Here is a 14008-nt window from a genome sequence, read left to right as displayed (position 1 = left end):
GGTCACTGAGGTGTGTGTCCTGCATGCATCAAAATGCTGGGTCCTCTTTACATAGCCATTCTGCTAGGATATGTCTTTATTTGGTAATTGATTGCAAATGTTGAGTGATATTAGGAACCAATGATTATTGTTTCCTCTTCTGCTTGTTGGTAAAGATGAAATTATGTTTGTGTAGCTATCTTCTTTTGGGTTAGTTGAAAGAAGATTGATTACTTTCTAGCTTTTTCTAGTGTACATTCCATCCTTGTGTTGGAGTTTGGCATCTGTTATCTTCCATAGGGTTATATTTGTGGAAAGATATATATGAATTTTTGTCCTGGCATATCTTGGTTGCTCTGTCTATGGTAACTGAGAGTTTTGCTGGATAGAGAAGCATGAGCAGGCATTTCTGTTTTCTTTGTTTGTGCTTCATCTTCCCAGGATATTTTGGCTTTCATTGTTTCATGAGAATCTGGGTGTAATTCTAATAGGTCTGCTTTTATATGTTACTTGACCTTTTATTCCCTTAGTGCTTTTAATAATTTTTCTTTGTTTTATGCATTTGTTGTTTTGACTTTTATGTGAGGGGAGGAATTTCTTTTCTTGTTCAATCTATTTGAGTTCTGTAGGCGTTTTGTGTGATTATAGGCATCACTTTCTTTAAGATAGGGATATTTTCTTCTATAATTTCATTGAAGATGTTTACTGGCCTTTTAAGTTGGAATCTTTGCTCTCTTCTATACCTATTATCCTTATATTTGATCTTGTTCTTATGTCCTGGATTTACTAGATGTTTTGGGTTAGGAACTTTTGGATTTTTTTTTTTTTTTTGCATTTTCATTGGTGTTTTCTTAATGTTTTCTGTGGTATCTTCGGCTCCTGAGATTCTCTTCTATTTCTTGTATTCTGTTGGTAATGCTTACATCTATGACTCTTGATCTTTTTCCTAAGTTTTCTATCTACAGGGGTGTCCTTCTTTGTGACTTCTTTATTGTGTCTATTTTCATTTTTGGATCTTAGAAGACTTTTGTTCTTTTCCTCTACCTGTTTGTTTGTGTTATCCTATAATTCGTTAAGAGAGTTTTATATTACCTCTTTAAGGATTTCTACCTGTTTACCTCTATTGTCCTGAATTTCTCTAAGGAAGTTATTTATGTCTTTCTTAAAGTCCTCTAACATCATCATAAGTTAGAGTTTAATTCAAAATCTTGCTTTATGGTATGTTGGGGTATCCAGGGATTGCTGCGGTGGGGGATCTGGGTTCTGATGATTCCACATGATCTTGTTTTATCTTGCTTACTTTCTTGCCCTTGCCATCTGCTTACTTTTGTTGTTAGCTGATCCTGCTGTCTCTGATGGTGGCTTGACCCTCCTGTAAGCCTGTGTGTCAGCACTACTTTCTCCGCATAGTATCTGGGTACAGAGAACTGTAGCTCAGGGTCAGCTCAGGGTGTGGACAGAAACCGAAAGAATCCTGTCCTAGACTGCTCCTCAGTTCCTGTGTCCAGAGGGCTCCAGACTGGTTCCTCTTGGGACAGGAATGTGAGTAGAAGAGGTGGTCTCACCAATGCTGTCACAATTGTAAGGACTTCTGAGAATCCTCTCTCTTCCAGTGGGATCCATGTGCAGAGAGCTGTGGCACAGGGTCATCTCCAGTTTCAGGCAGAAACTGCAAGGTGTAAATATTACAAAATTATGACCTCTTCTTCCTTGCTTGAATTTCTAAAAGATGACTAGGTATTTAAAATTTTAAATGAAATTCACCACTACTTATAATGAATATATCCAAGTGAAAATATTGAATCATGATGATTATACTTTTAAACTCACTTCTTTTATTTAATTAATTCATTTTTATTAATATATTTGTTCATTTTATATCCTAATATCAGCTCCCCAACTCCTTCCAGTATCTCCTCACAGAGATCCTCCCACCATTCCCTCCTCAATTCTCCTCTAAAAGAATGACCCCTCCATTTGTATCACACACACACACACACACACATACACATATACACACACACATACACACACATACACACACAGACATACACACACATACACATACACGCATACACACACATACACACACATACACATGCACGCATACACACACACATATATACACACACACACATACACACACATACACACATATACACACACACATACACACACATACACACACATACACACACACTCACATACACACATACACACACATACACATGCACATACACACACATACACACACATACACACACTCACACACACTCACACACACACATACACACACACACACACACACACACACACACACACACACACACACACACACACCGGTCACTGCAGGACTAGTTGCATCTTCTCTCACTGTTTCCAGAGAAGGTGACTCAGTTAGCAAAGCATAAAACAAGGCTGGCAACAAATTCTGGGATAGCCCCTGCCCCATTTGTTTGGGAACCTTCATGAAAACCAAGTTTCACTTGACTGCTTATATGGAGGGGCCCAGGTCCAGTCCATGCTGACTCTATGGTTGGTAGTCTAGTCTATGGAAGACTCCAAGGATCCAAATTATTTGACTATCTTGGTTCTTTTGTGATCTTTCTATGTTCTTCAGTTCCCTCAACTCTTCCCCAACTTTTCCCCAAGATTCTTCAAGCTCAATCTAACTTTTGGTTATGGGTCTCTGTATTTGTTTCCATTGGCTGATGTATGAAGTCTCTCAGAGAAGAGTTATACTAGGATGCTGTCTGCAAGTATAACAGAGTATTATTCATTTCAGGAACTGGTTCTTGCCCATGGAACGGGTCTCCATTTTGATGAGTCATTGGTTGGACATTTACGCAGTCTCTGCTCTTTTTCCCTGCATATCTTTAGGCAGGACATATTTGGATCTAAAATTTTGTGGGTGGGTTGAGGTCCTGATCACACTTTTGGGAGTCCTGTCTAGATACAGGGACATGGCTCCTTCAGGATCCATATCTTCCAATTATAGGAGTCTCACCTAGAGAATTTATCAAGCACCCTGGGGCATCCCTGACCCCAATCCCAGGTCTCTGGCACATCCTAGAGATGCCCCTACCTTTGATTTCTGTTTTTTTAATCCTCATCTTCCTACATCTAATAGCCTACCCCATTCCCCTCCCAATTCCCATTCAGTGCCCTCCTTTAGTCCACTTTCAATATCTATTTTATTTCTCTGGATAAGCATTCAACCGTCCTTCCGTGGGTCCTCCATGATATTTGACTTCTTTGTTTCTGTGGATTGTATGATGGTAATCCTATATTTTTAACTAACATCCACTGAAGGTGGGTATATGCCATGTATATCTTTTGGGGTCTTGGTTACTTCACCAGCATGATATTTTCAAGATGCATGCATTTGCTTGCAAAATGTATGATGTCCTTTTCATTCAATAACTGAGTTCCATTGTGTAATAAACCACATTTTGATTACCTATCCTTTAGTTTAGAGACATCTAGACTATATCCAGTTTCTGCCTATTATGAATAAAGCTGCTATGAACATAGTTGAATGTTTTTGTGGAATGGTGGAACATTGTTTGGGTATATGCCAAGGAGTGGTATACACTCGTCATCAAAACAGAAACTAAACAGAGAAATAATAAAGCTAACAGAGGTTATGAATCAAATGGATGAAACCAATATCTATAGAATATTTTAACCAAACACAAAAGATATAGTTTCTTCTAAGAACTTTATGGAAACTTCTCCAAAACTAAACATAGTATTTTTCAGTATATTCAGTAGATGTAAGAATATTGAAATAACCTCTGGCCATTATAAAGAAATTGGAGAGATCTCATATTACCAACTTACTGGTACACCTGAACCCTGTAAAACAGAAAGAAGCTAGTGCATCTGAAAGAAATTCATGGCAGGACATAATCAAAATCAGGCTATAATTAATAAATTAGAAACAAAGAGAACAATACAAAGAATCAAGAAAACCAAGAGCTGGTTATTTGAAAAAAAATCAACAAAATAAACAATCCCTTAACCAAACTAACTAAAAGGCCCAAAGACAATATCCAAATTAATATTAAAAATGAAAGGGGAACATAACAACTGAAGCTGAATAAATGAAAACAAATATGTCTTACTTCAAAAGCCTATATGTCAGCAAGCTTGAAAATCTTAACAAAATAATTGATTTTCTAGACAGATACCAATTACCAAGTTAAACCAAGATTAGGTAAACTATCTAAATAGTATGATAAAGCCTAAAGAAATAGAAGCAGTGATTAAAAGTCTCCCAACCAAAAAATAAAAATAAATATAAAAAATAAAAGTCCAGGGGTTGGGGATTTAGCTCAGTGGTAGAGCGCTTGCCTAGGAAGTGCAAGGCCCTGGCTCCGAAAAAAAGAACCAAAAAATAAAAATAAATAAAAGCCCAGTGCCAGATAGATTTAGTGCAGAATTTGATCAGACCTTCAAAGAAGAGCTAATACTAAGTGCTCAACTTATTCCTAAAAACAGAAACAGAAGGAACTTTGCCAACCTCATTTTATAAGACCACGTCTCCCTGACACCTAAGCTACAGAAAGACTCAATAAAGTAAGATTTCATGACAATTTTCTTTATTAACATTGATGCAAAAGTACTGAATAAAATATTTTTAACTGAATCCAAGAACACATCAAATACAGCATCCCTCATGATCAAATAGGCTTCATTCCAGGGATGCAGGGGTGGTTCAGTATAAAAAAAATCCACTAAACTAATGTACCATATAAAGAAACTGAAAGAAAACAGCTATATAATCATCTGATTAGATGCTGAAAAAGCCCTTGAAGAATCCAACACCCTTCACGTTAAAAGTCTTAGGGTGATCATGGAGACAAGGAGTTTATCTAAACCCAATAAAGACAATATAGAGCAAACTAATAGCTAACGTCAAATAAAATGGAGAGAAACTTAAAACAATTCCAGTAAAATCAGGGACAAGTCCAGGGTGACCACTCTCTTCCTATTTCTTAAATCAACTTCAAAACAATATAATATGTTTTATTACATATTATAAAGCAAAGTGCCAAAGAAGGATGCAATAGCTTAGAAGGAATGAGGGGTGTGAGATTCAAAAATGACCATGATTAAGTAAAGATCAATACAAAACATACTCACATAACTATTAGTAAATCTAAATAGAGTGTTGTATCCTGGAGGGCAGGAACACTTAAAATAGAACCATTTACCATTCAAAAAGAGCTAGAGCCCAGCAAGCACAGATTAATTAGATCAGAAATGGTTTTCATCATGTCAAATTGAAACCCAACAGTGCACAACTACACTGTGTCATGATTCTGCTTAAATAAGGTTGTTTTACAATACTATCTAAAAACCCTATGCTTTAAAATCAACACAATTAGCAAGGGTGTCAGTATCTTTGAAACCCAGTTTTCTTTCTTCCTTTTTATTCAATGTATACTTCTCAGTGTAATAAATTCTAGGACTTTAAGAGAGCTCTGCATACAAGCAACATGACTTTAAACACAGAGCAGTGTTCCAGATTTCTAAAAGGGGGTCAATTGATACACAGATCTCAAATTTGAAATGTTTTCCCAGCACTCTAAAACGAAGACCTCTCTGTTGTATAGGAAGAAATAATACTGATCAAAATTTGAGGAGTATACAAAACCAATTCATTCATCATCAAGTGATTCAGTTTCTTGTTAGGGTCTCTACTGGTAGTACATAGTATGGAGAAGAGGTTCGTAAAGGGAAGAATATCATTTGCAAATTCCTAGACCCAATTATTGTACATAGAATTAAACCAACTAATTTAAATTATAATAAGTTTAATATATTTTGTAAATCAATAGGTGCTACTTTAAGTTGTTTGATAATAACTTAGTAGCTATCATATGAATTATTACACTTTCAATTTTTTATGTTTTCAGACTTATTTCCACTTCAGGATCTTCACCCATAATATACATGGAACAAAGATTAGGCTATAAGGTTAAGAACCCCATTCAATTAACTATACTCTATTATTCATTGAGAAGTTGGATTAAAGAGCTTAAAATACACACACTGTGTTGATGCTCAAAATAAAGTATTCATTAAGATAGTTTAGGCTGGTTTAACCTCTTTTTGTGATTGAGGTTATTTGTGAACTCCTGATATTCTTTTATTTACCAAATGCTGAGATTATAAGTATGAGTCAAAATATATTTATCACACAGTGTTGTACAAATCCAGAGTCTTCTGTACATTAGAAAGTCTTTATCTATGTTCATTTGCATAATGAATATATAATAAACACTTGCAATAATATTTTATTTGGCTCTAAAATGTAAAATTATGACATGTCAAGAAAAATAGCTGGAACTGAAAATATTATACTGGGAAAGGTTATACAGGGCTTAAACCACAAAAATAAGTTTTTTCTTTTTTTTTTTTTTGGAATGTAGCTCTAATGTTTTGGAGTATCATGCTTAACTTTGAGTATTAGTAATGTCAAGAAAAATTGAGGAGAACCATTGCAGAAAGACCAAATGGCATTAAGTAGTAGGATAGAAGGACACAATGGACATGAAAGTTGAAGAAGGATCGTTGGTGATGAAACGATCTCAGCAAGAAAGGGGAGGGAATGTAATAAGAGAGAAATAGCATAAAAGATGTTAAACTAAACTACAAATTATGAAAAAATATGAAAGTCTATTCTTTTTGTAGAGTAAGAAAAATATGAGACAAGCAACAGAGAAAGACTATGAAATACTATTTTCTGGCTAAGGTACGGTCATTGAAATTTTGCCTGACTTTGCCTTTAATAAGGCAGGAACTCTAAGTAGACATTCATCAGTAGACAAGAAGCTCATGGAATCCTAAAACAACCTGCTAGCATACTAGCTACTGATGGGATTCATGACCTCATAACCAATATTTACATGTGTTTATGCACTAAGAAAAGCATCAGGTTCTCTTAGTTAGTTCTGTAGTTCTGATCACACAGATGCTCGTGGACAAACTTTGTTGACCAGAAAACAATTTCTAAGATGTGAATATTAGAAAGTTACTTGTAGGAAAGAGGTAACTAGATAATTAGGTAACACACATACAAACATTTTATACATATATATATATATATATGTAGAAAATGCTCCCAGAATCTATGGACTATTGAACAAAAATATCAAGGCCAAGTGTGGGATATTTCCTTAAAATTTGATCTTCCAGCAGACCACAGAGGCCTCCAATATATTCTAATACAACTTATTTTGGTTCCCAACTTGATAGTAAGACACTTTGACTAGAGATGCTACATGCCTTGGTCACTGAATAATAATAAATCAAGCTGAAATTTTTATTTTGAACAGAAGCCCATGACTGACCAAACTTCAGAGAATAAGTTATGGCAGAGTTCTCAGTTCTACATGGTATGTTTATAGCACCACTCCAATGTGTGAGAAGACTAAAGCAGAAAGTCTGGACAGAATCTAAGACCCAGAGGCTGGGCAGATATTCAACAAAAATATGTATTCTGGTTGTGGTATATGTGTTGCCCTGATGAAATTACTATAGCTATAGTTTTCTAAACAAAATATAAAATTGGTCCGTAATATTTAATTATGGATGATAAAGGACCTTCATCTCACCTTGAGGGATTATTAAGTCAATGGGTACTGTGAGAGGGGGTGTTTCCTTCTTCCATGGGTTAGCCACTCATACACATTCTGTTCTTTAGCATTCAGTCATGCTTCTTATAGGAACTTCACATTCAGTGGCTGCACCCAAACACAGGTAATGAAAGTATGATACATGTTGCACAAGAGAGAGATGAATGAAGAGCTTGACAGGAGAGGAAAACAACTAACATGTATTTTATAAATAGATGAAACTCTCAAATAATAAAAAGATATATTTGTGTACCATTTGTCAATCACTATAATAAAAACAAGACACATGAGCCAGAAAAAATTAAACATGTAAATATTTTACAGTTACCAAGGTACATGGGTGAGCTTATACATCAGTGAAGGAAGTGATATTTGGTGTGATTTCTTACCTTCCATAATCTCTTGTGATAGCAAAATCTATTTTTTAATCATTGTTGATGCTGTGATATAACGTAAATTTTGGGCACTGCTATTTATCTGACTACACTGTGATTGTCTGTGTTCAATAAAAAAAATTCTAATTTGCCAGATGTCATCAAGCCATTATGCTTGAAAGAGAAAACAAAAACTGGGGAGTGGAACCCCACTGTTAAAGGAGAAAACACGATTTCTTTTGTGGAAACATGACCTAGAAACTTGCATCTCTTTTATGCTTGGCAAATAAAAACATGCGATTCACTTAGTAACAACTAGTTTTGAAACAGCAACCTAAAGAGCGAAAAATGCTCTTAAAATTAGAAAAAGTGGAGCAGGATAAGAAGAACGGGGCTAAATGAGGTAGTTTGTGCACAGCAGAAAATTCAATGAAAGGGATACAGGACTTAGTGGTTGCAATGGTTTATTTGAAAAAGTGATTTTCTTTCCTACATTCAAAAATGCACACTTAAGCAGAAAGAGTAACTTGATAATACTTGTGACTGAACAAAAAGTCCCAACAGCTGGGGGAGAGAGGAGGATGGGGAGAAAGCATAAAAGAGAAAAGCAGTACCAGACTGCAGGGTTTAAATTTCATTTTGATATGATCTCTCTCATATTGTTCAAAGCATTACTCTGGCCACTATTTTGAGGATGAAAGGTAGGAAGTGCAAAACTCAAATAAACAAGGCCAAGTAAAAGTTCAGTTGAAGATATCTACAAGAGCAAATGTTGGCTCAGCACAAGAAGACATTGTAAAATATAGTAATAAAACTTACGTGAATTTTAGTACAGCACAGATAGAATTCATGAATTTTGCTTGACTTGAAGGACAGAAGACACGGCTACTGTAAAATTTATGCTTAGCAACACATACGGTGTTACAAGGGTTATCAAGAAAATACAATTCCTATTTGAAGTCACCACCTCGACACAGACAGTATACAGTCTTCTCTCTAAGTCTGTATCTTTACTGTTTGTGGAATATTTTAGAAAAGGAATTATACAGTATTGTCTGGTGTACTTGTTTCTTTTCATTAGCATACTTTCACATCATTTCCATGCCTCAGTGACAACAGTTCATTGCAAAACAATGTTCCATGATTCATATCTTTATCCATTCATTCAGCATTTGGTCATGCGAAACCTCTGACTAGGTCACTTTGTATAAAATTCATTGAACATTTTTATCGAATTCCAAATTTGGGCATTTGATGTTTCTGTGGATAAACTGGAGTGAGAAATGCTAAACGTATTTTAAACAAATTCCTACATTATGTTTTAAGTTACTTGTACTATTTTATGTTCCAGTGTTCACTGAAACTTTAATTTCCCATATTCTCTTGATTCCTTGTGATTGGTCTTCTTAATTTTAGTTTTTAAACTGAATATAAAGTATAATCTTATTTTAGTTTCAACTTGTATTTTCTCAGTTACTATAATTTTAGCATCTTTCTAGATTTTATACAGTTTATGAAACTTTTTTCAAAAATTTCTTATGTTTATTTTTCTTCATACCATTGAGGTATAATTATCCTTTATGCATTTTAGACGCAAGCACTCCATATTATACTTTGATAATATTTTTTCTCATCTGGTGGCATGTATTTTCATTTCACTGGACAAGAAGAAAATTTTAAAATATTTATACATTGTATACATTGTTATCATATGTGTATGAGGATGGTACCTGTAAATATGTATGTGTATCATATGTTTGCTGAGCTCACAAGGTAGCATTAGAAAATAGCATTGTCTCCTCTGAGACTCAAATTCTAAGAGAATCTGAGATATCACATGGGTGATAAGGATCAAACAAGAGTCTTCAGCAAGAGTAAAATGTGCTCTTAACCACCAAGTAGTCTCTATGACCCAACCATTCTTAACTAGGAAGCAGTACTCATTAGTCAAGCATGCATTTATTTATTTATTTATTTATTTATTTATTTATTTATTTTATTCACTCATTCCTTCCTTCATTCATTTTCATTTATTAATCTCTCTCTGTCTCTCTCTGTCTCTCTCTGTCTCTCTCTCTCTCTGTGTGTGTGTGTGTGTGTGTGTGTGTGTGTGTGCGCGTGTGTGTTTGTGTGTGATCACATGGATAGTCAAGGTTCATATCAGGAACATTTTTTATCACTTTTCTACCTTATCCTTTTTTAAAGTTGCTCCCTCAAATACTTTGCTGATTCAGCTATTCTAGCTTGCCAGCTTGCTTCAGGTATCTCATATATTCCTTCTTTGTCTAAAACTGCAGGCTGACAGCCCAGAACATCATTTACATTGTTTGTAGAGATCCGAGTGATCCTCCAAGATCTTGAGCACTGAGCCATTTCCAGGCAGCAAGAATGACTTTTATGGATGATTTTACTTTTATTTATGCCACAACTAAGATGTTGTTGTGCTGCATATATTTTCCCTTACAGAATTATAAAGTACCTTTAACTGTATATATTGCTGTATTCAATACTACATTACCTCATTAAAATAAAGCTGGACTAGTTGATACTTCTTTTTTTTTTTTGGCTTTTTACAGGGATTTATTAAATGAATTAATATCTAGTGAGTGATTCACATGAATTCTCTATACATTTGATATTGATTTTTTTTCTTTTCTCCATTTTTTTTTTTTTTATTAACTTGAGTATTTCTTATATACATTTCAAGTGTTATTCCCTTTCCCGGTTTCCGGGCAAACATCCCCCTCCCCCTCTCCTTCCTTATGGGTGTTCCCCTCCCAACCCTCCCCCCATTGCCGCCCTCCCCACATAGATTAGTTCACTGGGGGTTCAGTCTTAGCAGGACCCAGGGCTTCCCCTTCCACTGGTGCTCTTACTAGGATATTCATTGCTACGTATGGGGTCAGAGTCCAGGGTCAGTCCATGTATAGTCTTTAGGTAGTGGCTTAGTCCCTGGAAGCCCTGGTTGCTTGGCATTGTTGAACTTTTGGGGTCTCGAGCCCCTTCAAGCTCTTCCAGTTCTTTCTCTGATTCCTTCAATAGGGGACCTATTCTCAGTTCAGTGGTTTGCTGCTGGCATTAGCCTCTGTATTTGCTGTATTTTGGCTGTGTCTCTCAGGAGCGATCTACATCCGGCTCCTGTCGGTCTGCACTTCTTTGCTTCATCCATCTTGTCTAATTGGGTGGCTGTATATGTATGGGCCACATGTGGGGCAGGCTCTAAATGGGTGTTCCTTAAGTCTCTGTTTTAATCTTTGCCTCTCCCTTCCCTGCCAAGGGTATTCTTTTTCCTCATTTAAAGAAGGAGTGAAGCATTCACATTTTGATCATCCGTCTTGAGTTTCGTTTGTTCTAGGGATCTAGGGTAATTCAAGCATTTGGGCTAATAGCCACTTATCAATGAGTGCATACCATGTATGTCTTTCTGTGATTGGGTTAGCTCACTCAGGATGATATTTTCCAGTTCCAACTATTTGCCTACGAATTTCATAAACTCGTTGTTTTTGATAGCTGAGTAATATTCCATTGTGTAGATGTACCACATTTTCTGTATCCATTCCTCTGTTGAAGGGCATCTGGGTTCTTTCCAGCTTCTGGCTATTATAAATAAGGCTGCGATGAACATAGTGGAGCACGTGTCTCTTTTATATGTTGAGGCATCATTTGGGTATATGCCCAAGAGAGGTATAGCTGGATCCTCAGGCAGTTCAATGTCCAATTTTCTGAGGAACCTCCAGACTGATTTCCAGAATGGTTTTACCAGTCTGCAATCCCACCAACAATGGAGGAGTGTTCCTCTTTCTCCACATCCTCGCCAGCATCTGCTTTCACCTGAGTTTTTGATCTTAGCCAATCGCACTGGTGTGAGGTGAAATCTCAGGGTTGTTTTGATTTGCATTTCCCTTATGACTAAAGATGTTGAACATTTCTTTAGGTGTTTCTCAGCCACTCGGCATTCCTCAGCTGTGAATTCTTTGTTTAGCTCTGAACCCCATTTTTTAATAGGGTTATTTGTTTCCCTGCGGCCTAACTTCTTGAGTTCTTTGTATATTTTGGATATAAGGCCTCTATCTTTTGTAGGATTGGTAAAGATCTTTTCCCAATCTGTTGGTTGCCGTTTTGTCCTAACCACAGTGTCCTTTGCCTTACAGAAGCTTTGCAGTTTTATGAGATCCCATTTGTCGATTCTTGATCTTAGAGCATAAGCCATTGGTGTTTTGTTCAGGAAATTTTTTCCAGTGCCCATGTGTTCCAGATGTTTCCCTAGTTTTTCTTCTATTAGTTTGAGTGTGTCTGGTTTGATGTGGAGGTCCTTGATCCACTTGGACTTAAGCTTTGTACAGGGTGATAAGCATGGATCGATCTGCATTCTTCTACATGTTGCCCTCCAGTTGAACCAGCACCATTTGCTGAAAATGCTATCATTTTTCCATTGGATGGTTTTGGCTCCTTTGTCAAAAATCAAGTGACCGTAGGTGTGTGGGTTCATTTCTGGGTCTTCAATTCTATTCCATTGGTCTATCTGTCTGTCTCTGTACCAATACCATGCAGTTTTTATCACTATTGCTCTGTAAAACTGCTTGAGTTCAGGGATAGTGATTCCCCCTGAAGTCCTTTTATTGTTGAGGATAGCTTTAGCTATCCTGGGTTTTTTGTTATTCCAGATGAATTTGCAAATTGTTCTGTCTAACTCTTTGAAGAATTGGATTGGTATTTTTATGGGGATTGCATTGAATCTGTAGATTGCTTTTGGTAAAATGGCCATTTTTACTATATTAATCCTGCCAATCCATGAGCATGGGAGATATTTCCATCTTCTGAGGTCTTCTTCAATTTCTTTCCTCAGTGTCTTGAAGTTCTTATTGTACAGATCTTTTACTTGCTTGGTTAAAGTCACACCGAGGTACTTTATATTATTTGGGTCTATTATAAAGGGTGTCGTTTCCCTAATTTCTTTCTCGGCTTGTTTCTCTTTTGTATAGAGGAAGGCAACTGATTTATTTGAGTTAATTTTATACCCAGCCATTTTGCTGAAGTTGTTTATCAGCTTTAGTAGTTCTCTGGTGGAACTTTTGGGATCACTTAAATATACTATCATGTCATCTGCAAATAGTGATATTTTGACCTCTTCTTTTCCGATCTGTATCCCTTTGATCTCCTTTTGTTGTCTGATTGCTCTGGCTAGAACTTCAAGAACTATATTGAATAAGTAGGGAGAGAGTGGGCAGCCTTGTCTAGTCCCTGATTTTAGTGGGATTGCTTCAAGTTTCTCTCCATTTAGTTTAATGTTAGCAACTGGTTTGCTGTATATGGCTTTTACTATGTTTAGGTATGGGCCTTGAATTCCTATTCTTTCCAGGACTTTTATCATGAAGGGGTGTTGAATTTTGTCAAATGCTTTCTCAGCATCTAATGAAATGATCATGTGGTTCTGTTCTTTCAGTTTGTTTATATAATGGATCACGTTGATGGTTTTCCGTATATTAAACCATCCCTGCATGCCTGGGATGAAGCCTACTTGATCATGGTGGATGATTGTTTTGATGTGCTCTTGAATTCGGTTTGCCAGAATTTTATTGAGTATTTTTGCGTCGATATTCATAAGGGAAATTGGTCTGAAGTTCTCTTTCTTTGTTGTGTCTTTGTGTGGTTTAGGTATAAGAGTAATTGTGGCTTCGTAGAAGGAATTCAGTAGGGCTCCATCTGTTTCAATTTTGTGGAATAGTTTGGATAATATTGGTATGAGGTCTTCTATGAAGGTTTGATAGAATTCTGCACTAAACCCGTCTGGACCTGGGCTCTTTTTGGTTGGGAGACCTTTAATGACTGCTTCTATTTCCTTAGGAGTTATGGGGTTGTTTAACTGGTTTCTCTGTTCCTGATTTAACTTCGATACCTGGTATCTGTCTAGGAAATTGTCCATTTCCTGAAGATTTTCAAATTTTGTTGAATATAGGTTTTTATAGTAAGATCTGATGATTTTTTGAATTTCCTCTGAATCTGTAGTTA

Source organism: Rattus norvegicus, chromosome 1 (genome assembly GCF_036323735.1).
Source record: "Rattus norvegicus strain BN/NHsdMcwi chromosome 1, GRCr8, whole genome shotgun sequence".
NCBI classification, from domain to species: domain Eukaryota; kingdom Metazoa; phylum Chordata; class Mammalia; order Rodentia; family Muridae; genus Rattus; species Rattus norvegicus.
Note: the sequence above shows the minus strand (reverse complement) of the source record.